Source organism: Thalassophryne amazonica, chromosome 15, assembly GCF_902500255.1.
Source record: "Thalassophryne amazonica chromosome 15, fThaAma1.1, whole genome shotgun sequence".
Taxonomy (NCBI): domain Eukaryota; kingdom Metazoa; phylum Chordata; class Actinopteri; order Batrachoidiformes; family Batrachoididae; genus Thalassophryne; species Thalassophryne amazonica.
The window spans coordinates 62,133,884-62,158,127 of record NC_047117.1 but is presented as its reverse complement, the minus strand read 5'-3'; the positions used below and the strand labels follow the sequence as shown (position 1 = coordinate 62,158,127).

At 40.3% G+C, this 24,244-nt stretch overlaps 1 protein-coding gene across 3 annotated transcripts in view; it reads left to right on the top strand.

Annotated features, from left to right (window-relative positions):
- Window positions 1-8,134: 8,134 nt before the first annotated feature.
- Window positions 8,135-24,244, top strand: part of pik3r5 (phosphoinositide-3-kinase, regulatory subunit 5) — a 103,618-nt gene continuing 87,508 nt past the window's right edge. For all 3 annotated transcript variants that reach the window (XM_034188482.1, XM_034188480.1, XM_034188481.1), the window contains exon 1: window positions 8,135-8,317. The gene's annotated coding sequence lies outside the window, so the exon portion shown is untranslated. The remainder of the gene's footprint in view (window positions 8,318-24,244) is intronic.

The window sequence follows — 24,244 nt, the reverse complement described above, 5'->3', positions numbered from 1 at the left end:
CAGTAGGCTTCAGAAAAGTTATGGGGATGGATACAATTATCTTTTCAGCCTAATCACCCTGGGAGCTTCAAGCTAGTTTGACATGGATTGGTGATGTGCAGAGGAGGGGTACAGGGTAAATGCTGAGAAGGATGCTGAGGATGGAGCCATCAGGCAGGAGGAGAAGAGGAAGGGCCTAAAGAGAAGCTTTATGGATGTGGTGAGGGAGGACATGCAGGTCATTGGCTCCTTTAATCCAATCCATACACAAAATAAACTGAACAATCAGTGGTCACTGTCATTCTTCTTCTCCATTCAGCTACTCTTGTTGGGGGTCACCACAACAGATCAGTCATTTCCAGCTCACCCTGTCCTCAGTATCTTCCTCTGTCACGCCAACCACCTGCATGTCCTCCCCCACCACATCCATAAATGTCCTCTTTTGTCTCCCTTTTCTCCTCCTGTCTGGTGGGTCCATCCTCAGCATTCTTCTCCTTATATACCCTGGGTCTCTCCTCTGCACTTGTCCAAACCACCATAATCCCACCTCTCTGACTTTGTCTCCAAACCGTCCCACCTGAGCTGTCCTTCTGATAAGAATCTCTCTCTCTCTCTCTCTCTCTCTCTCTCTCTCTCTCTCTCTCTCTCTCTCTCTCTCTCTCTCTCTCTCTATATATATATATATATATAGTGAGGAAAATAAGTATTTGAACACCCTGCGATTTTGCAAGTTCTCCCACTTAGAAATCATGGAGGGGTCTGAAATGTTCATCTTATTTGCATGTCCACAGTGAGAGACATAATCAAAAACTAAATAAAAAAATAAAAAAAATCCAGAAATCACAATGTATGATTTTTTAATAATTTATTTGCATGTTACTGCTGCAAATAAGTATTTCAACACCTGCCAATCAGCAGAAATTCTGGCCCTCAAAGACCTGTTAGTCCACCTGTAAAAAGTCCACCTCCACTCCACTGATTATTCCAAATTAGAAGCACCTATTTGAGGTCATTAGCTGCATAAAGACACCTGTCCACCCCACACAATCAGTAAGATGCCATCTACTAACATGGCTAAGACCAAAGAGCTGTCCAAAGACACCAGAGACAAAATTGTAGACCTCCACAGGGCTGGAAAGGGGTACGGGGTAATTGCCAAGCAGCTTGCTGAAAAAAGATCAACTGTTGGAGCAATTACTAGAAAATGGAAGAAGCTAAACACGACTGTCAATCTCCCTCAGACTGGGGCTCCATGCAAGATCCTAGCTTGTGGCGTATCAGTGATACTAAAGGTGAGGAATCAGCCCAGAACTGCATGGGAGAAGCTGGTCAATGACCTGAAGAGAGCTGGCGCCACTGTTTCCAAGGTTACTGTGGGTAATAGACTAAGACGTCATGGGTTAAAATCATGCATGGCACGGAAGGTTCCCCTACTTAAATCAGCACACGTCCAGGCTGGTCTTAAGTTTGCCCATGACCATTTGGATGATCCAGAGGAGTCATGGGAGAAAGTTATGTGGTCAGATGAGACCAAAATAGAACTTTTTGGTCTTAATTCCACTCGCCGTGTTTGGAGGAAGAAGAATGCTGAGTACATCCCAAAAACACTGTCCCTACTGTGAATCATGGGGTTGGAAGCATCATGCTTTGGGGGTGTTTTTCTGCACATGGGACAGGACGACTGCACTGTATTAAGGAGAGGATGACCGGGGCCATGTATTGCAAGATTTTGGGAACAACCTGCTTCCCTCAGTTAGAGCATTGAAGATGGGTCGTGGATGGGTTTTCCAACATGACAGTGACCCGAAGCACACAGCCAGGATTACCAAGGAGTGGCTCCATAAGAAGCATGTCAAGGTTCTGGAGTGGCCTAGCCAGTCTCCAGACCTAAACCCAATATAAAATCTTTGGAGGGAGCTCAAACTCTGTGTTTCTCAGCGACAGCCCAGTAACCTGGCTGATCTGGAGAAGATCTGTGTGGAGGAATGGGCCAAAATCCCTGCTGCAGTGTGTGCAAATCTGGTGAAAAACTACAGGAAGCATTTGACCTCTGTAATTGCAAACAATGGCTACTGTACCAAATATTAACATTGATTTTCACAGGTGTGGAAATACTTATTTGCAGCAGTAACATACAAATAAATTATTTAAAAAATCATACATTGTGATTTCCGGATTTTTTTTTTTTTTTTTTTTAGATTATGTCTCTCACAGTGGACATGCACCTAAGATGAAAATTTCAGACCCCTCCATGATTTCTAAGTGGGAGAACTTGGAAAATCGCAGGGTGTTCAAATACTTATTTTCCTCACTGTGTGTGTGTATAGATAGATAGATTAGATAGATAGATAGATAGATAGATAGATAGATGGACGGACGGACGGACGGACGGACGGACGGACGGACGGACGGACGGACGGACGGACGGACAGACAGAGACAGACAGACAGACAGACAGACAGACAGACAGACAGACAGACAGACAGACAGACAGACAGACAGACAGACAGACAGATAGATAGATAGATAGATAGATAGATAGATAGATAGATAGATAGATAGATAGATAGATAGATAGACATTTTTCCCATAGCCAGGTATCACAATGTTGTGATAACCTTCATCAGGAGCTTATTATGTTACTGCTGAGTGGTGAAATGCAAGTTCATTCCTGATGAGGTCAGCCACAAATATTATCCCTACATGATCAAGCCGGTAGCATGTTACTGAATCACTGCCATTCAACATACGGACAATATCTCTCCTTCCTCTCTGTTTTTCTGCCATCTTGTCTGCTTAAAGGAGACCTGCATTGAAAAAAATGCAGTCAGATTTTTTGAACAAAAAATGACTTACATTTACACATGAGATCCTTCTGAATGTAGTAAAGTAAATCTGCGTTTGAAAATGCCAAATTTACAGCTAACATTTAGCCCTCCGCAAATTGTCCCTCTCATCATCGACGCTGCCGAGATGTCACGGACAAGACCCTCTCCCAGCATGCATTGCACCAATTGTAATTTGTGGATTTACATCAGTTTGCATCTGCACCTTTTTCTTGTCTTATACGGAAGGATCTACTTTTTTTTAAAACTTCATATTGTCTTGTGGCACGTTTGGTGAGTACACATTTCTTTTATTTGTGCTTGAAAATTATTTTGGGGGACTTTTTCATACGCCCGTTTGATTGAGTGGTGTCGCAATGAAAATCTACTGTCTTTCACCTCCGGTACCATCGCGGGATATGGAGGCGAGACCCGCAAAGAATCCCAGTCATTAAAAATATATAAACCTCTCTCAGCATCCATGGAGCTCTGGGGCTCCGATTGCCGAGACATGCAGTGCTGTGGATTTTGCAGCAAGAAGTCTGTCCTTGCAGCAACAGGTGTACCGGCCGCTTCGCATTAAAACAGCGAGCGTAATCTCAGGACTTGTGCCAAGTGTGCTGCAGCTCCATTCAGTAGACAGAGAGGTGATGCCGGTGTTGTGCGCTGAATCTGACACAACACCGGCTGCAAAGCAGACACGGGCGGTGTGAGTGGCCCGCGTCGGCAGTTAACGAGCTCGTTAACGAGCCCGCAGACTTAATAAGCGCAGCGGAGGCAGAGAGTGGGAGAGGAAGAACGCCGCCCGCTGTCGATGTCGTTGCTGATCTGCGCACACAGATCTGTATCTCACATTCATTGCAGCTTACTTTTGGATGTTGAAACCAGGACGTCTATAAGTAACATTACTAACAGATAAAATCAATTTCAATGCGGGATCTGACTGAAGGCGGGAGTGCGTTGTCTTGTCCCTGATGTCATGGAAATGATACGGCTGTACAAACTGTTTTCACAGAGGGCTAAATTTTAGCTGCAAATTTGTCATTTTTAAACGAAGATTTCTCCGCTGAATTACAAATTTGGGCTTACAGATTTACTTTACTGCATTCACAAGGGTCTTATAAATACATATCAGCTATTTCTTTCTGAAATCTGACCACATTTATTTCAATGCAGGTCTACTTTAAGACACTCAGCCTTTCTACTAGTCAGGAGGACTTTTAAGAAGCCTAAAGGCCCCCTGACACTTGCAGAACTTTGATCCACGCACTTGCACGCACTCTGCCATGCAGGAGAGTAAACTCATCTCAAACTCATTGTAAACCGTTGTAAACTGTACATGTTCAAAATCTCCATCACGCATTAATTACGTCAACTTCAAGTGAACATTGCGCAAACAATTCAGAAACACTGCATGTGAGTGTGAGTGATTGCATCAGCACACCACATCACAGCGCAGCTCGTCTGAACGATTATAATGAGATGTTAAATCTATCACAAACATACTTTTACAGCTGCTCACAAGAAGGAAAGAACATGGAACTGTTTTACCAAGCCCTTACAATATAAACATTACAAATAATGACCTTCTAGACAGTTCCAATGCGTTCTCCACCTCATTAAGCACGCACGAGAGAAAAGCGCCAGCTGGAATAGTCCTCTGTGATTCCGGAAGTGATTAGAGACGTTTTCAACAGCCAACTCGGAGAGAGAATGATTAATCTGCTACGAAATACTCATTTTATATACACAGTGTCCAGCGTACAACGAGGGGCATCCAGTGGAACAAAGCGCGGTGTCCAGCTGGGAACACAGTGGGTGGAGATCGTCACACCGAAGCACGTGCAAGTGTGCGGATCAAAGTTATGCAAGTGTCAGGGGGCCTTGAGAGTGTCTTAAGCAGAGAAGATGGCAGAAAAGACAGAAGAAGCAGAAATATTTTCCGTACGTAGGATGACAGTGAGTCAATAACATGCTACCGGCTTGATCTACATAATTATTTTATGTTAATTTACTGTCTTAATGTATTTATAAGTTGTTTAGGTTCTTGTTATCATATACACACTTAATATTATTATTATTATTATTATTATTATTATTATCTGTATTATTAATATTACTTTCTTTTATTAATACTTCTATTTTGTTGTTTGATTTTAAATGGACCACAATAGAAATAAGTGTTTTCAATTTCTTATGTCATGCATGTATTTTTTAATGTATTTACAATTATATTATGTACTCACAATGAGCGTGCTAAATAAACTCACGCACGCACACATGCTTTTAATATATAGATATTAGAGGTGTCAAGTAACGAAGTACAAATACTTCGTTACTGTACTTAAGTACACTTTTTAGGTATCTATACTTTACTCCATTACTTATTTTTCTGCCTACTTCCGACTTCTACTTATTACATTTTCACACAAGTATCTGTACTTTCTATTCCTTACATTTTTAAAACAAACAGCCTCGTTACTCTTGGCTTCAGCGCGCACATCCACCGGAAGCTCGAGGCGCCAGTGCAGTTCCACCGGCGCGGCTTTACCGAGGTGCCAGCGCGGATTTATCTGACCATGGGTCCGAAGAAGGCACTGACGGCGGAGGAGGGAGACGATATCAAGAAGTCCCTGGACTTTTTGTCTGAGGAAATCTCTGTTGTTAAAATGCAGCAGAAATCCATTATGGAGCTGGTGGAAGAAGTGAAGGCTCTCCGGATCCAGAATGCCGAGAAAGACCGGCATCTGGTGTACCTGGAGAACCGTGTTGCGGAGTTGGAACAGTACACAAGGATGAACGACGTTATTATTACAGGAATTCATATTAAACCTCGATCCTACGCACGGGCGGTGTCAGAAGACAGCGGAGGGGAGGCCAGTGAGCAGGAGGCCAGTTCAGTGGAACAACAGGTGGCTGACTTCCTGCAATCTAATGGACTGTAATAACATTGAAGCGTGCCACCCCCTGCCCAGGAGAGAGGATGGAGACAAGCGAGCAGTTATAATGAGGTTTGTCAACAGAAAACATAAAATGGCATTGTTAAAACAGGGCTGGAAACTCAAAGGAACAAACATATTCATCAATGAACATCCGACCAAAAGAAACGCAGACATCGGCAGGAAAGCTTGTTTCTTAAAAAAGCAGGGAAAAATTCAACAGACATGGACATCCAACTGCAAAACATTCATCAAACTGAACGGAACACCAGAACAAGCGAAGGTTATGGTAATCAGGAACATCAAGGAACTGGACAAATACGACCAATAAGGTATGAGGACACAAACACATCACAACACCATGACACAGACCAGAGGAACCTATTCATCTACTACATCATCTACATCTGGAGACAAGAAGGATATAACTGATCATGGAAAACTAGAACTGAGAACATTTAAATACACAGACCACAATGTACTGGACTTGGAGCACGATATAGACCCGGACAATAATTTCTTCTCAAATATTAATGACAGTTGTTGCTATTATACAGATGAACAGTTTAATCGGATCATTAAAACGGATAACAAATTATCAATAATCCATTTCAACAGCAGAAGTCTGTATGCAAACTTTAACAACATTAAAGAATATTTAAGTCAATTTAAAAAAAAATTAACATAATTGCTATATCAGAAACATGGATCAATGAAGATAAAGGAATGGATTTTGAACCAGTCGAAGCAGTGGTTTGCAGATTGAAGCAATGCTTCAACCTATTGTTTCGTTTATTCTTTCTTTCTTTCGCTTAATTTTCCCCCACTAAAACCCTAAAGAGCATACTTCTGTGAGTATTATTTACCTTTTCTATGTTAAACCGACCTGTTATGGTCTTCTGAAACAGTTGATAGATGTATTTTATAACTTAAAAATGGGAGCGACGCTAACATGTTAGCATGTCTATGGCATTTTCAATGTTAAAAGTTAGCATGAAGCAGTTCCAGCTGTCCACGTTCGGGTGCATTTGTTTTCAAATTGTAATATTTCTTAAATTTATTTTTGTTTATATATTAATAATCTAATGATAATTATTATATACAATTTCAGAGAAAGAGACAAAAAGAACCTGAATAGAAACACAACAGAAAATAAAATATAAAAGCAACTAACAATGAACATACATACATACAGAAATAAATGTTTCCTGTGAACACCTAGTGACTCTTACACCTCCATTTCATCCCTGTTTTATTTAAGTTTAATGACAGTTTGTTTCGGTCTAACCATATTGTCAATGTGTTAATTTCTTCAGTGATTTCCTCCAGAACTATCTGCCAAACAAGAAAACTGCTGCATCCTAGTAAGAGCAGAATACTACTGGAATGAATCTGAATAAGGAAAGTTTTTTTTTTCTCACTAAATGGATGCTGCACTCACTCCAGTTTATCATCTGGAATAGTCCCAGATTGCATTTCAGAGCTTCTAGAATTGAAACATTTTCGTGCAGGTGGTGTTGGGGGGTAATTTTGGGTTTTGGGTCTTGGGCCACATGTAGAACGAATCAGTTTTTAAATTAAGCTTTCAATTCATATAGTGGCATCTACCTTTTTTTTTTTTTTTTTTTTTAAGGTTACTTTATACTTTTATACTTTAAGTAGGTTTTGGAGCACATACTTTTTCACTTTTACTTGAGTAAAGAGGTCACGTTGATACTTCAACTTTTACCAGAGTGTTTTTAAACTGCAGTATCTATACTTCTACTTAAGTAACAAATGTGTGTACTTTTGACACCACTGATAGATATTCTGCATATGAATGAGGTACATTTAAACATTTTCAAGCTGTATAATAATTCATGTAAAGTGTAGATGACACCAAAAGATGTGCACAAAGATTCACTAAAAATGATGAAATGTTGATATTTTAAAAAATCCTGAACAAAAAAAAACAAAGTCGATACGTGTACAGGTGAAGGATAAGCAACAGGTGTCTGAAGCCTGCAGTCTACTTCAGCCCTCAGCTGCAGCCATATTGCTGCTACGTCATAACCAGAACGGGACTTGCTGATTCAAACTCAAATTGATTGTAAACACAGCGGAGGTTGAGCTGTTTTCGGATGATTTTTTTTGCTAGTGTGGAGCGTTTTTTTTAAGTCCAGTCTGAAGGTTTTTCTTAAGCAGCAGCTGTGGAGGGCACAGCCTTATGGTTTTGAGCTGTATCAAGCTGTGTCAAGATAGGGGGAAAAAAAAAATCAAAGGTCCGAAATTGCGTGAAAACAAACACGTCATGTCACTTCCTTTTCGAGGTCAACGTCCCTTCACAATTCACACACGCACGCACGCAGCGGCTCGCAGTCTTCCTCATTGTGCTCACAGCCGTGTTGTGCGTTACTGTGTGTGTGTTTGTGTGTGTGTGAGAGAGAGAGAAACATAACCGCGGTTCGTTCGGCGGCAGCAGGATGTGTCTCGGTGCGCCGCACGGTGATGTGGGAGCTGAATGAATGGCAGCGGTACCGAACCGGACACTTTGGACCCGCACGCGCACTATGGGTGCTGGACGGTAAACAGCAGGTAAGGTTTGTGTGTTTTTCTTCTCGGTTCTTCCTTTGGATTCGGTTAGCCGTTAGCTTTATAAGTTGGAGTTGGAGTTTTAATTTTGTGGTAAAGTGATGTAAAAGTCAGGGGCGTAGCCAGAGGTGATCCTTAAGGGTGGATCCGCCAAACAAAAACTGAAGTGCTGTTGAATTACTACGTCAAAATTCACACCTTTTAAATGTTTCCAAAGATGTTTGTAGCTATATTCTCACTGTTAACTAATATCTCAGTTGTTTTCCTGATTCATTGTTTGGTCCATGAAATTTAAAAAAAATGATGAAAAATATCAATGAGTATTTTGCAAAACCCAAATGTCTTGTTTTGTCTACAGTTTACTGTCATTGAGGTGTAAAACAATAAAATAGTCAGATTTAAGAAGCTGAAAACAGAGAATCTGGACAATTTACAAGAAAACCTCAAAAAGATTAATCAATTTTCAAACAAGTTGGTGATTAATTTAATAGCTGATAATGAGTAGTCGCTGTAGCACCAGTTACAAAGTACATATTCCTATTTGTAATGTCTCTAAGGGCTTTCAAATGACGTTTTCATCCAACAGGTTAGAGTTTGTGTGAAATACATAAAAGGTCTGTAAATTTGAATAGTGCAGGTTTTGTGCACTTCTGGAAGGCTTACACAGTAGTGGAATTCTCATATGTACCAGATGCATTTTTCTATATAGCACAGATTTTTTTTTTCTTTTGTAAGTACTAACATTTTGCATATGTGCTACATATGTGACACTCCAAACTAACATTGGTTTAGAAGTCGGTGAATGCCTGCACATGTGAAAAGCTGCAGAATGTTTTTTCTGTGCATGAAAAAAGATGCTCATAGTTAAAGTCTACCAAGATTCTTTACATACTTTAGATGTGCATTTTGCATGGAGCTGGTTAATTCAAACATTTGTCCAGCAGGGGGCAGAACATCAGTGAATCATCCCTTGCTGACAGAAGATCTTCTTCATATGTGTTCTCATTGCAGAACCACACGGTAACAGCAGGTCAGACCAGGTTTGAGAACATGCATGGGTACTGTTCTTTGGATCATTATCCTTCCACAGAACCACTGTGGCTCCTGGGTGACAACCACCCAGGCATGCAACTGACCAAAAGTAGCCATCTGTCTGCCACAGCCAGGAGATACTTGGGTGTCTCCTTGGCCGTTTTGTAGTTTCTGGGGTCTTCATCACTGAAGCACCTATCTGCTGGATCTTGCCCAGAGAAATCATCCACTTGGCCACAGTGTCGTAGCTGAATTTCCTGAAAGTGCAAGTTGTATACCTTATCTCGGTGTCTTGGAATAACTGCTTGTTTGACACAAAGTCATTCCAACATTACCCAAATATCCTTCCAAGAGACCTAGTTCCAAAGATATCGAGTTTACTTTCTAGGTCACTCGTTAGCATCCAGGTCTCACCACCATGCACGAAGTACCAGCACTCTAAAGACATGGAACTTTATTCTCCTGCAAAGGTATTGGCTTCAATAAATGTCTGTCCAGGGACCTCGTGGCCCAATAAGCTTTTCCAAGGCATCTATCAACCTCAAAGACTGAGAATTCAGAGACATTAAAGGAGAATTCTGGTTAATTACAACCTAGGCTTTAGTTTTATTTCTTGTGAGGGTTAGGTATTCACACGGAGGAAAAATAAATTAAATACACTATTTATTTAGAATGCAACCATTGCATTAGAAAGTAGAAGCAAAGCCTTGGATTAATATTACTGGATGTGGCAAAAAGAACTCTGAGTAAATGCTTCTTGCTGCCACTGAACAGGCTAAAATATTGTTAGATGTGCTCAGTTGCATTGACTGGAGCTAACCATTCACAGGTTTACCTCACTAAATGTAAAAAAATGAATAAAATTAAATTGCCATTTATACAGTTAGACTTACCTTAGCCTGTCCATCCTCCTTTATTAGAGCTGTCCCACCAAGCACAAACAAATAACTCTAGGAGTGGGGCTGAGTCTTAGATTAAAAAGCCCATACTCAATATTGGCTCCATTCCCGAAAATGGGGAAATGTCACATTTTTGTTCGGCCCAGATCCCGGTCAGTGCTTTCATTGTGTATATTCCTCCTTCCAAAAACATCACTTTAATCCACTATACTATTTCCTATCCTAAATCCAGCAGATACCAGATTTTGTGTATGGACAATTCTTGGAATATTAGGGTTTTAGGTACCAAAATTAGACCTCTGCAGATCAATATGTATCAAATTTAGGAAAACCAGCATAATGAATATTTTCATAACTGATTAACCTGCTGTTTATGTTTGGCAGTTCTGTAGAAAACCTCTCAACAAAGTATCTTTAAATTTTACAACCTGGAATTACATTATTCTTCTGTCCCAATCCTGCCTTTGCAACAATTGTCTAATTGACTGTATATTGCACACAGATGGGAGGCTCGCTGAGGGTTTTTCATATGTTTAATCCCATGATGCTTGAGTCCAATGGTTTTCCAAAAATGATGTATACTTCTTTTTTCCAGGAACTCACACAAGGCACACACAGCCCATTTTAATTAAATTTGTCAGTTTGGGTTTCAATTGACGATACATAACTCAATGACTCAGTATGCAGTAGTGCAGTTTATGAAAACAATATGTGTACATGTTATGTTGTAATGGTAAATGGACTGCATTTATATAGCGCTTTCCATCTGCATCAGACGCTCAAAGCGCTTTACAATCATGCCTCACATTCACCCCAGGGTGCTGCCATACAAGGCGCTCACTACACACCGGGAGCAATAGGGTATTAAAGGCCTTGCCCAAGGGCCCTTAGTGATTTTCCAGTCAGGCGGGGATTTGAACCCATGACCTTCTGGACTCAAGCCCAACACCTTAACCACTAGTAATCACATTACTTGTAATTCAAGGCAGACCTAATTAAATTATCACATGTGGTGGAACTAGATTAAGCTATGCCTGACCTTAAAGTGGCATTGTTTATCACTCCATATGAAGTTTACTGCAATTAGTAGTGCATTCTTAGGATCAATGAGTGACTTAGTGGGTCCAAAACATTTCCACCCCATAAAAGCTACTGCCTATTCAGTTCTGAAATTTTGCGTTCTGGAAAATCCAGGTGAAGACTAGTGAACGTCCTGTTTTGGGCCATGCTGGCATCTTTTAACATACAAAATGACTGTAATGTAACATAAAGACAGGCAGCTCTATCAAGTTTCTTTTGGAGTCTTGCTATTAATCACAGCGATCTGGTGGCCATGAAAGCCACTGCTGGGTCATTCCATGTGAAATCATTAGGTGCCTCCCAGGTCACCAACTCGGATTCTCATGATTTTATTTATTTATTTATTTGCAAGTACCTACATATGTCTAATGAACACATGCAAAATATTTCTGCTTAATTCCAAGTAGTTTTTTAGACATAATTTTTTTAATAAGGGTACCCACATCCTATTTTTTTTTTTTTTTTTTGCTCATTTTTAAAAGGCATTATCTCAGCTAAAAATGCAGATATAAAGCTCAAATTTGGAATACACTCTATGTGGGCACCCCAGATACAGTAGTAAATTTTAAAAGTGGGATACAGAGCTAATTTTTCATTCTGTAGCATCACTAAAATGGCAGTTTGTCCATTCTTGCAAAAAAGTACAAAATTTTGAAAAGCTGTACTAAAGAAGGGATTCAATGGATAATCTTCATATTGTAGAATACACATATCTGGGGTACTTGTTATATGTGTGTAAAACATTGTGGTCATAAGTTGAAGGGTTTTTGAATTATTGACTCTTGAAAATCGAACATGATCACAGTATGTCAGAAATAGGCCTCCAGTCTCTTTATGATTTGACCATGTGGGCAAGTGCTCAGGCACTTCATAATTTTTTTGTGGAGAGCATATTGATATACCAATCTTATGTCAAAATCTTTTTATCTAGCTGAAATGCCTTTATAGTGAAAAAAAATTTGCAAAGTAGGGTACCGTAACATGGCACGAACCAAATTTGAACCTGTATTTGCAAATTCAGAAAGCAATATATCAGCTCTGAATGGAAGCATAAAGTTCACATTTGGTGTTCACAATATTTGGCACCCCAAAATAATAGATCAACTTTGAAAACAGATTACTGAGCTTATTTTTGCTTTCATGGCATCATGAAAGCAAAAATAAGCTTTGAAGACTTGAGAGATAACTTTGATATTTCAGAATTTACTTGAATTTACTATTTTACATGAGTTTAGGAATGACAATCCAACCCTTCTGTACATGTGGCAACAGGTAGATGATTCAGATGATCATATAAGAGCTGTTCTGGAAGGCAGAAGTCACATTGTGGATCAGCTGCAGCTGGTGGAATAACCGCACATGGAGGATCAGTCCGCGGCGTTCACACAGACTAATCAATTTACTGCTCTGATGATGTATTCAATCATCTTTACACTTATTTTTTCCCCCTTTTGACAGTTTACTGTTATAAATCAATATATATGGCTTAGTAACGTAATAGAGTGATACAGCAGCCTTTTGTTGTTTTTGTTTTGTAAAAATGAGGCGGCTTACGAATGTTGAGCAAGTGATTAAGTTTTTTTAATTGGAGCAAGACGGAGCATGCAGCGTGTCGTCAGTCTGAACCAGACAGTGAGGATTCTGATGATGAAGGAGATGATCCCTCTGTTGTTCTGGACGAGCAACCAGAGCAGGTGGATCCACTGACATGCACACAGATCTCCACAGTGGGTCAGATCACGCGCTTTTCCATCCAGCTTCTCCAGGACTCAGGCATTACAAACACACACTGCACCACCAGTGGCTCCAGGTGCATTTCATTTAAAGCATGAAAATCAACATTAGCTTTGGTTTCATTTTGTTCTTCTTTCGTTCCTTTTGCATTCTTGATTCACAAGCTATTCATTCGGTGATGGGAAAACTCAAAATCTCACTCATCCACCTTTTATAAACAATTTGTGACTTTTGTACTTTTCCCCTTTGTTAAGGAATTGTCGAGGAATTAACATGTTAAGGAAATGCCGTGTGACCGGGCCCTAAGATAACATATTCCTTTATTAGTCCCACATGGGGAAACTTGCAGTGTCACAAAAGGAGTGATAATGGAATTGGGCAGTGCAGTCTCGTTTGAGGGCGGGAGCTAAAGGGGTAAAATATGACGCATATGATATAATGTCTCTACTTCTGGGGACAGCGCATTCTCTGAGTTTTTGAGTTTTCAATGCGGTGGAAAGTGAACATGTGTTGCGGTTTGTTTAGGACCCGGAGCACAAACGTGTTGAGACGGTTGTGCAGGAGAAAGAACTTAGCTACTCTGGTTAGCTGTGTAGGCTGACACTTACTGCCGACACAACCTCTTCCATTTGTCTCATCTTGTCCACTGGGAACCGAAAAACTACACTTTCTGTGACTTCTTCGGTGATTGCAGGCGAAAAAATGGTACACCATTTTCCCGTGTGAAGTTATGCTGTGCATATATTGCACAGCGGGAGCTTCTGTCCCCATAAGTGGTCAAATCCCAAGATATCACGCAGAGTTGAAAAGAGACTGCGCTGCCTTATTATGCAACACTAAAGCAAAGTGCAAAGCCAAATACCTATGCATGGCAAATCAAGAGAATGAAAAATACAGAAATACTATATACACTGTAAGTGGTACACAAATCCAGTCTATGCAAGGGGTGGGGGGGTAGTTCTGAATTGAGTGTGCACACAGTAAAACTGATTTAACAAAAGTATTGCACAGGTTGTTGACCTGGGATGTACATAAGTAAATATACACACTTATTGGGAGCAGTTCAGATGATCTATATTATAGGGCAGGGGTGGTGGCCAAGTGGTTAGTGCACTTATTTTCAGTGTGAAAGGTTCCCAGATCAAATCCCACCCCTTCCACATTTCTGCATGTAATCTGGAGTTGCGCAAGGAAGGGCATCCGGTGTAAAACTTGTGCCAAATCAACATACAGATCCACTTCGGATTTGCTGTGGCGATCCTGAGTGCAAACAAGGGAGCAGCCAAGGGGACTTACTAGTAACCAGGTGTGTATATGTACGTACGTGTGTATGACTTTGATCACGGAGATAGTGGGGAGAGCTGACATTTGTCGTTTGGTGTGCTTATGTATTTTGGGTCAAGGAGCAGCATTGTGAAAATAGAAAGTAGATAGGACTAATATTTTTGAAAAAAATAGTAATATGAGCTAACAGTGAACAATGGATATTGTACTGCAATGCATTATGGGAGTTTGGGGTTTTAAATGTTATGGTTCATGTTAGTTTAACAGTGTTGTTAGTGTTATTGATTCGTTGTGCTTTTGTAGTTCAATTGGTTTAGTCAGTTTAGTTAAGTGTCATGTTGCCGTTACCATGAGTGAGAAGGTTAGTGCATTTGTTGTCTTCCGCCACTGTCTGTTTGTGGGTGTGTAAAAAAATAAGTGTGCGTGTGTACATGAATACAGTTTTGAACACAGACAAATTGGGGAGAGCTGACATTTGCCGTTTGGTATGTTTGTCTTTTGGGTCAAGGATGAACGCTGCCAAAATGGAACATTGATAGAACTAATATTTTTGGAGAAACTACAGATATTAGCTAACAACACTGAACAGTGGACATTGATATTTATATTCTGGAGTCACAAGCCAATCCAGCAGGGGGCAGTAAATCATCTTTATATTAAAAGTGTGCGTGCGTGATTTTATTAAGTTCAATGTAAGTACATAATATAATTGTAAATATGTTCAAAATACATGGATGACACAAGAAAGTGAGAATATTTATTTCCATTGTGGTCCATTTAAAAATCGAATGACAAAATATAAGTAATAATAAAATATAATAATAATAATAATTTTAATAATAGTGTTTATATGATAACAAAAACCTAAACAATTTCTAAATATGTTAAGACAGTAAATTAACATGAAAAAATATGTAATTGACAGGAAATAAAAGGGTTGAGTCAAAGGTTCTAAAAACATTCTGGACTCACAAGCCATTCCAACTCATAATAGAAACTTTGCATCATTTATTACCACCCGTGAAAAATGTGAGCTACCTACTTTATAAACACTACCCAATCTAGAGCCTGCGGAACCCCACGGCAATGTGCTAGTACAGTTTAACAGCAAGTGGAAAGAAGTACCTTTGATACAACTCCTTCAGACACTTAAGGTGAACCAGTCCGTTGATGAAGGAACTGTCCAGTGCTAGTGGTGACCGTAAAACATTACAGGAATTTAAGCGGCCGAAAAGTCTGCTGGGATTTTCCCTAGACAAGCTGTGCAGTGTCAGCCTTGCAGTAATGGAAAAACCAGATGTCATTTCACTGACTTGTCACCATAATGCCATTTTTGGAAGTTCTCATTTTCTAATTTTCTAAATGACTCATGTTCCCAAGTAAAATAAGATTTTGGCATACTGTATTCCTTTAGACCAGGGGTGCTGCCAGGAACTTTGGGCCCCCTGAAAAGAAATTTTACTGGGCCTCCTCACCCCACCTCCAAGTTTTCATACTGTTTTAGATACAATTTTAATGATACTTTTGACTATCATTACCATATCTGTGAAGAGAAAAACATGACAGTTACTTGGTAGGGGAAGCACTGAAAATACAGTGAAATTCATTTAGATTAAATTATTTGCTTCAAGGCTAATACTTTATATTCCAAAACCCATCTCTTTCTTTAAATGCTTAAACATAAAATTCTCTTAAGATGCATTACATGAAAATACAAATACTCGGATAATGTCCAATCGCAATTCTGCCTTCAGCTCAACTTCTGTCACAATTGTGGCACATTAGAAAAAGAGTCCATTATCTCCTAAAAATAGCATCTTCTGAGTTTTTCCGATATGAGACATACATCTGTGTGTCCAGGCAGTCTGTAAAAACAGCATGGTGGGGACAGTCCACGTCTGTGTACATGGCGGCAGAAAACCAGCATTCTGTGACACAAATAGCGTGTCACCACAATTAGGTTCAAAAAGCTGACAAACTCTGAAAAATTTAAGCGTTTCAGGGTGAAGTGTCTCGTCTCCTGTCTGTAAATCCGAGCCATCACTTTTGAATGAAAGCTCAAAAGCTTCGTTTTCAGATGGAGCAGGGTCATTTCCCGCTGTCTGTCAGTCATCGGGATGTTTCTGCTTATTCTAAAATGCACGTCACACACCGAAGAATGCAGAGAGTTGCCAAGTGAGACGTTTTCCGGAAATACACCTGCTAACACTCAGAGTGAGGGGAATAAAATCAGTCAATCATAAAATCAGTGATCACTAATTATTAGCGCATGTGTACGGAGAGACTTACAATCATGAGTATGTTTCTGTTGTCTTGCTAACTGGGAAAAAAATGTGCCACGTGTCCTTTAAAACAAGTGAAATATATAGTGCCACAGTTTTCTTCAGAAATATGAGCTAATATGGGGAGAAAAGTGAGCTAACTTGTAAACTATGGGCAAAGTTAGGAATAGACAACAGGCTAATGTTCCAGAACTTTCCATCACATGAACCACAAACAGACCCACCTTGCCTATCAAAGAACTGGGTAACATACTGTTGACCTTTTGCTTCTTTCTCCTGCCTGAGCTTTTTTGTTTTTTGTTTGTTTTTTTTTTGCTCCCTGACATCTGGGACATCTTGCTGTCTCTGCCTCCACTCACTGTCTGTGAAAAGACTCTGCAGCTATCTGGTGGAGCAGGTGGACTGAACCATTTTATGTAAATAGGGAGGGGAGGTGGGAGTTGAGAAAAGTTTCCAAAACAAATAAACTTAGTGTTCCAAATACTTTGTAAATAAAATATATGTGTGATTGATAATTTATTACTGAGTGTCATATTATTTTGTCAGCATTATATTTGTATTAGGGGCCCCTCTGGACCCCTATCAATCATTATCCTCTAGAATCCTTCTCCTTATTCTCCCTTTTTCAGCGATCCTGCTTTAGACTCTTTGTATAAGTCTGCTAAATACAAGTAAGGCACTGAAATTGTTGAGATCTCAACAGTCAAAGAAAATCATTTATTTTCTATATCCGCTTACTTCAATCAAGGGTCACATGGGGTACACCCTAGACAGGATGCTAAGCTATCGCAGGGCCACACATAGACAGATAAACTTAATTACACACATGCACGCACACCTAAGTCACCGATTCACCTAACCTGCATGTCTTTGGAGGTGGGAGGAAGCTGGAGCTAGGAGAACAGGCAAACTCCACATGGGACCAGGTCAGAAGTGATCCCACAACCTTCTTATTGTGAGGCAACAGTGCTAACCACTGATCCACCGTGCCAGCTTCTGTGTCACGATAAGAGAAAAGTATGTTCAATATAAAATCATCAGTTTGGGACTACGCTATACAAGCTTGAACAGTTATATAAACTCTGCACCTCAACAGCTTATCTGATATTAGTTGTAAACTCTACAACATTACAAAATTCCATTTCAGCAAATTGTGTTTTGATGTAGCAATGATGTTGGTACTGAAATCTACCTCGTAACTTGAATGTGATGGAAACAACATTACAACCGTGTACTTTAAAACTCAATCAAATGATGACATGCCCCTGTGAAGCCACAGGCAGGGATCAGCCATTCTCAGAAATGGCCCAATTACCCAATCAGTACAAGTACAATCATATCCTTGTGTTGAGAAATAAAAACTGCCACAAGTTCAAGAGGGCAGAAGAGGGAACGTGCCAGCTCGAAATTAAACCACGGCTAAGTTTTTTTTTTTTTTTTATTTCATTTCTACCAGATATGATGGAGGTTTTTAGGTTGTTTTTTTTTCTTTGTTGATTTTAATTCCACACGTAGCAGACTGAGTGCATATCCCAGTACAGTGCTGTGCTGTTCACCACCTTGCTTCCTGTTTGTGTCGTTACGTTGTGGTATCAGCAAAGTCTTTGCCTTCACCTTGATAACACATTCTTTCAAGTAACACCCCCATGTGTGTGACAACATCCGTAGACACATTCACAACCCACTTGTTTTTGCAAGCAGCCATTCAGTGAATCAAAACAACAACAAAAAATCATAAAAGCTGCAAAAACATTTTGCATGCACCCATTCAAACTGACATAAAAATAAATGTCGTAATTAATGTATGGTCGTCTTCTAGTCCTATGTAGGTCCTGCCTCTGTGTGTGTGTGTGTGTGTGTGTGTGTGTGTGTGTGTGTGTGTGTGTGTGTGTGTGTGTGTGTGTGTGTGTGTGTGTGTGTGTGTGTGTGTGTGTACGAGGTCTGTCAATAAAGTAACGGTCCTTTTTATTTTTTTCAAAAACTATATGGATTTCATTCATATGTTTTTACGTCAGACATGCTTGAACCCTCGTGCTCATGCGTGAGTTTTTCCACGCCTGTCGGTGACGTCATTCGCCTGTGAGCATGCCTTGGGAAGGAGTGGTCCCGCCCCCTCGTCGGATTTTCATTGTCTGGAAATGGCGGAATGAAAAGGACTTTTTTCCATCAGAATTTTTTCAGAAGCTGTTAGAGACTGGCACCTGGAAACCATTCGAAAAATTTATCTGGCTTTCGGTGAAAATTTTACGGGCTTCACAGAGAATAAGGTCTGTTAGTACAGCTTTAAGGACGCCCGGCGCGCCGCGTTCCGAGCTGCGACGACGCGGCACAAGCCACCGGACCATTTCTAAATGGATGGCTCTGTGGATACGAGACCGTCGTGTGCTCTTTCTCTGGTTATCACAAGAGCTGGACATCAGCCATTTTCCGGCAGATTTCACTTTTAACGAGATTTTGTCATGGAAAGCCACGCGGAGTCCTCGCGCGTAAAGACCGAATCGCTTTGGAAGCGAGACAAAGGAACACCTCCGTTTCGGCTTGTTACAGGACAAGTTTGGACATGCCTATCTCGGCTTTCAATGTTTACCAGTCCAGTAAGTATCAGAGAAATTGTGGAGAGCTGGACATGTCCAAACTTGTCCTCTAACATGCCGAAACGGAGGTGTTCCTTTGTCTCGCTTCCATAGCGAATCGGTCTTTACACGCGAAGCCTCCGCGCGGCTTTCCATGACAAAATCTCTTGTTAAAAGTGAACTCTGCCGGAAAATGGCTGATGTCCAGCTCTTGTGATAACCAGAGAAAGAGCACACGACGGTCTCGTATCCACAGAGCCATCCGTTTAGAAATGGTCCGGTGGCTTGTGCCGCGTCATCGCAGCTCGGAGCGCAGCACGCCGAGCGTCCTTAAAGGGGTCCTTAAAGCTGTAGTAAGAGTCCTTATTCTCTGTGAAGCCCGTAAAATTTTCACCAAAAGCCAGATAAATTTTTCGAATGGTTTCCAGGTGCCAGTCTCTAACAGCTTCTGAAAAAATTCTGATTGAAAAAAAGTCCTTTTCATTCCGCCATTTCCAGACAATGAAAATCCGACGAGGGGGCGGGACCACTCCTTCCCAAGGCGTGCTCACAGGCGAATGACGTCACCAACAGGCGTGGAAAAACTCACGCATGAGCACGAGGGTTCAAGCATGTCTGAAGAAAAACATATGAATGAAATCCATATAGTTTTTGAAAAAAATAAAAAGGACCGTTACTTTATTGACAGACCTTGTGTGTGTGTGTGTGTATATACATATACAGTGAGGAAAATAAGTATTTGAACACACTGCGATTTTGCAAGTTTTCCCACTTAGAAATCATGGAGGGGTCTGAAATTTTCATCGTAGGTGCATGTCCACTGTGAGAGACATAATCTAAAAAAAAAAAAAAATCCGGAAATCACAATGCATGATTTTTTTTTTTTTATAATTTATTTGTATGTTACTGCTGCAAATAACTATTTGATCACCTACCAACCAGCAAGAATTCTGGCTCACACAGACCTGTTAATTTTTATTAAGAAGCCCTCTTATTCTGCACTCTTTACCTGTATTACTTGCACCAGTTTGAACTTTTTACCTGTATAAAAGACACCTGTTCACACACTCAATCAATCACACTTGAACCTGTCCACCATAGTCAAGACGAAAAAAGCTGTCTAAGGACACCAGGGACAAAACTGTAGACCTGCACAAAGCTGGGATGGACTACAGGACAACAGGCAAGCAGCTTGGTAGAAAACAACTGTTATGAGTATTTATTAGAAAGTGGAAGAAACACAAGATGACTGTCAATCTCCCTCAGTCTGGGATTCCATACAAGATCTTACTTCGTGGGGTAAGGATGATTCTGCGAAAGCTCAGAACTACACATGAGGACCTGGTCAGTGACCTGAAGAGAGCTGGGACCACAGCCACAAAGATTACATTAGTAACACATGATGCTGTCATGGTTTAAAATCCTGCAGGGCAGCAAGGTCCCCCTGCTCAAGCCAGCACATGTTCAGGCCCATTTGAAGTTCACCAGTGACCATCTGGATGATCCAGAGGAGGCATGGGAGAAGGTCATGTGGTCACATGAGACCAGAATAGAGCTTTTTGGAATCAACTCCACTTACCATGTTTAGAGGATGAGAACAACCCCAAGAAAACCATCCCAACCGTGAAGCATGGGGGTGGAAACATCATACTCTGGGGGTGCTGTTCTGCAAAGGGGACAGGATGACTGCACCATATTGAAGGGAGGATGGATGGGGTCATTTATTGCGAGATTTTGGCAAACATCCTCCTTCCCTCAGTAAGAGCATTGAAGATGGGTCATGGCTGGGTCTTCCAGCATGACAATGACCCCAAACACACAGCCAGGGCAACTAAGGAGGGGCTCCGTAAGAAGCATTTCAAGGTCCTGGAGTGGCCTGGCCAGTCTCCAGACCTGAACTCAATAGAAAATTTTTGGAGGGAACTGAAACTCCAAACCTGAAAGATTTGGAGAAGATCTGTATGGAGGAGTGGACCAAAATCCCTGCTGCAGTGTTTGCAAACCTGGTGAAAAACTACAGGAAACGTTTGACCTCTGTAATTGCAAACAAAGGCTACTGTACCAAATATTAACATTGATTTTCACAGGTGTTCAAATACTTATTTGCAGCAGCATACAAACAAATTATTAAAAAAAATCATACATTGTGATTTCCGGATTTTTTTTTTTTTAAGATTATGCCTCTCATAGTGGACATACACCTAAGATGAAAATTTCAGACCCCTCCATGATTTCTAAGTGGGAGAACTTGCAAAATCGCAGGGTGTTCAAATATTTATTTTCCTCACTGTATGAATGGACCGTAAAATCAACCGATCATATCATCTGAACTGCATTAAGAAATGCGTAATTGTGAAAATAATTTAATGTTGTTATTGTGGTTCATGTTCGTTTAACAACACGTTGTTAGTTATTGATTTATTGTCTTTTGGTAGTTCAATTGGTTTAGTGAGTTAAGTGTCACCATAAGTGAAAAGTGTATCATGTTTGATGCCGCCCCTTCACTATCTATGTTGTTTTATTTAAAAAATAAAAGTGCCTCCTTGTAGCAGAGTGCCAAAAAGACAAAAGCTCTTGGTTTTCTTTCATTATTCCATGCAGTTAACCACAAAATGAATTGTTACACAGCTTGAAGATGTTTGCACATCTTATTCACATGCCGAATATCTATATATTAAAACTGTGCGTGGGTGCGTGACTTTATTAATAAGTTCAATGTAAGTACACAAAATGAGTGTAAATATGTTAAAATTACATGCATGACACAAGAAAGTGAAAAGTTATTTCCATTGTTGTCCATTTAAAAATCAAATGACAAAATAGAAGTAATAATTATATAATAACAATAATAGTGATAATAATAAAAAATTATGATAATATTAATGTGTGAATATGATAACAACAACCTAAACAATTTATAAATATATTAAGACAGTAAATTAACATAAACCTATTACGTAGCTCAAGCAGGTAGCGTGTTACTGACTGTCATTCTACACTTGGAGAATGTCTCTCCTTCCTCTTTGTCTTTTCCACCAGCTCGTCTACTTAAGACACTCTTATGCTTCTTAAAAGTCTTCCTCTCTACTCTTACCAGTTTGGCACCTTAGGAGCTCTCTTAAGGTGCTTTGTAGACAACTTTCATCTTACCAAGGGAAAATTCTAAGAAATGTCTAAGAATTTGAGGAATTCTAAGATTTTTCATAGAATAATTTCACTTTGAGCTATTTTTAGCCTTAGGCTGCTTCTTGGATACGGGCCCAGGTGTATTTGAAGTGAAGGAGAATGAAATGCGTTTTTCTAAATTGGCACTTTGGCAGCACCAGCTGACAGACACTGTTACTGCATCACTCATGAAACCGAGTGAGACTGATCCGCACTGTTGATCTGTGTGAATAAAACAGGGTTGTTGTGTATTTATAGAAAAGCAGGATGTTAAGGTACTTTTAAAACATGCTTTCCATACTGAAGCGGCAACATCCAGGACTCTGGTCTATTGGCACCACACCAGCAGAGGGACCATGCACTTTGGTGACCCTGGTTTAATTGAGTTTAATTTGTCTGATATTGATCAATCAAAAAAATGCCTTGATCAGGCCCCTTCTTATCGGATTCAATCACATTGGAACATCCCCATCAGGTACAGTTGGTTGTAATCCTAACTGAAGGCTCTTTATATTTAGTCTGAATACACTAATATGCTACTCTTTAAACCAAATTTATATCCAGCACCTGATGCACAGAAATATCACTGAAATAATCAAATACTTCCATGCATCATGGCTAATCAGTTCACTAGGTTTGATGGTGTTTAAAATGTTTGATGTCCATTAACAAATCCAATTTGATTCTCAACTGGAACAAAATGTATCCACTTGTTTGAAGATTATTAGAATATTAGAAGAAACAGTTTTATTATTAGAGACTGACGGGATTAATCTAAATGTTGGGAGTGAACCAGCAGCACACCTTCATTAACACCATGAGTTGCCTTTGTACAAGACCTTCAATCCAAGTCTTCATAGGCCTGACACTTCCTGTCTTAACTGTGCAGTTGTGAGACCTGGACACTAACTACTTAATTAAAACATTGACTGTGTGTCCGCAGTGCTAAGTCACTTCTGAGGATCCCGGTACCATATAAAAGACTTGGTGTAAAGTGGGACTATGATGCCTTTTAGCTGCATTGGAGGGGAGCACAATCACAGGTTTGCCTTGGTGGTTGGGATCTAATGCAGCTTTAGGAGATGGCATATGACATGCATTCTAATCCAATTACATTTTTCCGTAAGTTTGGTGAATCGTTTGAGATTTCAGACCGTATAATATCGGGGTAATGGTGTCAAAATATTCAACCGTTTCACATTTGGATGTATTGCTCAGCGCCCTGACCAGTGTTCTGATGAGATGTTATTCCTGTCAAATATCATTCCTGTCCTCCGCAACTGCGCACGCATGCGCAGTCATCCGCAGTATTGTCGGGATACGGAACTGTCGACTTATGTGACAAAATGCACAATTCGACAGAACACCAGCTGCGCACGCTGCTAGCTGTTAGGGCCCTGTCCCACTGGCGTTTAGGAAGATTTGCATATGAATTGCATACAAAATTGGTTCATATTCACTAAGCATCCGCAATATCCGTGAAACATGCTTGTATGAGTCGGCCGACATCCGCAGACGTCCACAATTATCTGCAGAGGCACGTTTTTCCGTTGCCAGGATTTTTGAGCTGCACAAAATTTTGGTTGCGGATGACATCCGCCTTACATACGCAATACATACACAAGCTATGCGCTGTATATCCGCCGTTATCTACTGATACCTGCAACTGACGGGGTATTGCGGCTTGGCAGCAGACTGAGACAGTGTGTAAAATGGATATATAGCGTGCCTATCATGTCCACATCACAACTAAAATAAGAGGTGGTGAATGCATACAGATTGGCCACGAATAAAGTGTTTGTATTACGTCTGCTTTGCATCTGATTTGCTGACAGTTTGCGAATGCATAACAAACAGAGATCAACATACCTGCCAGTCATT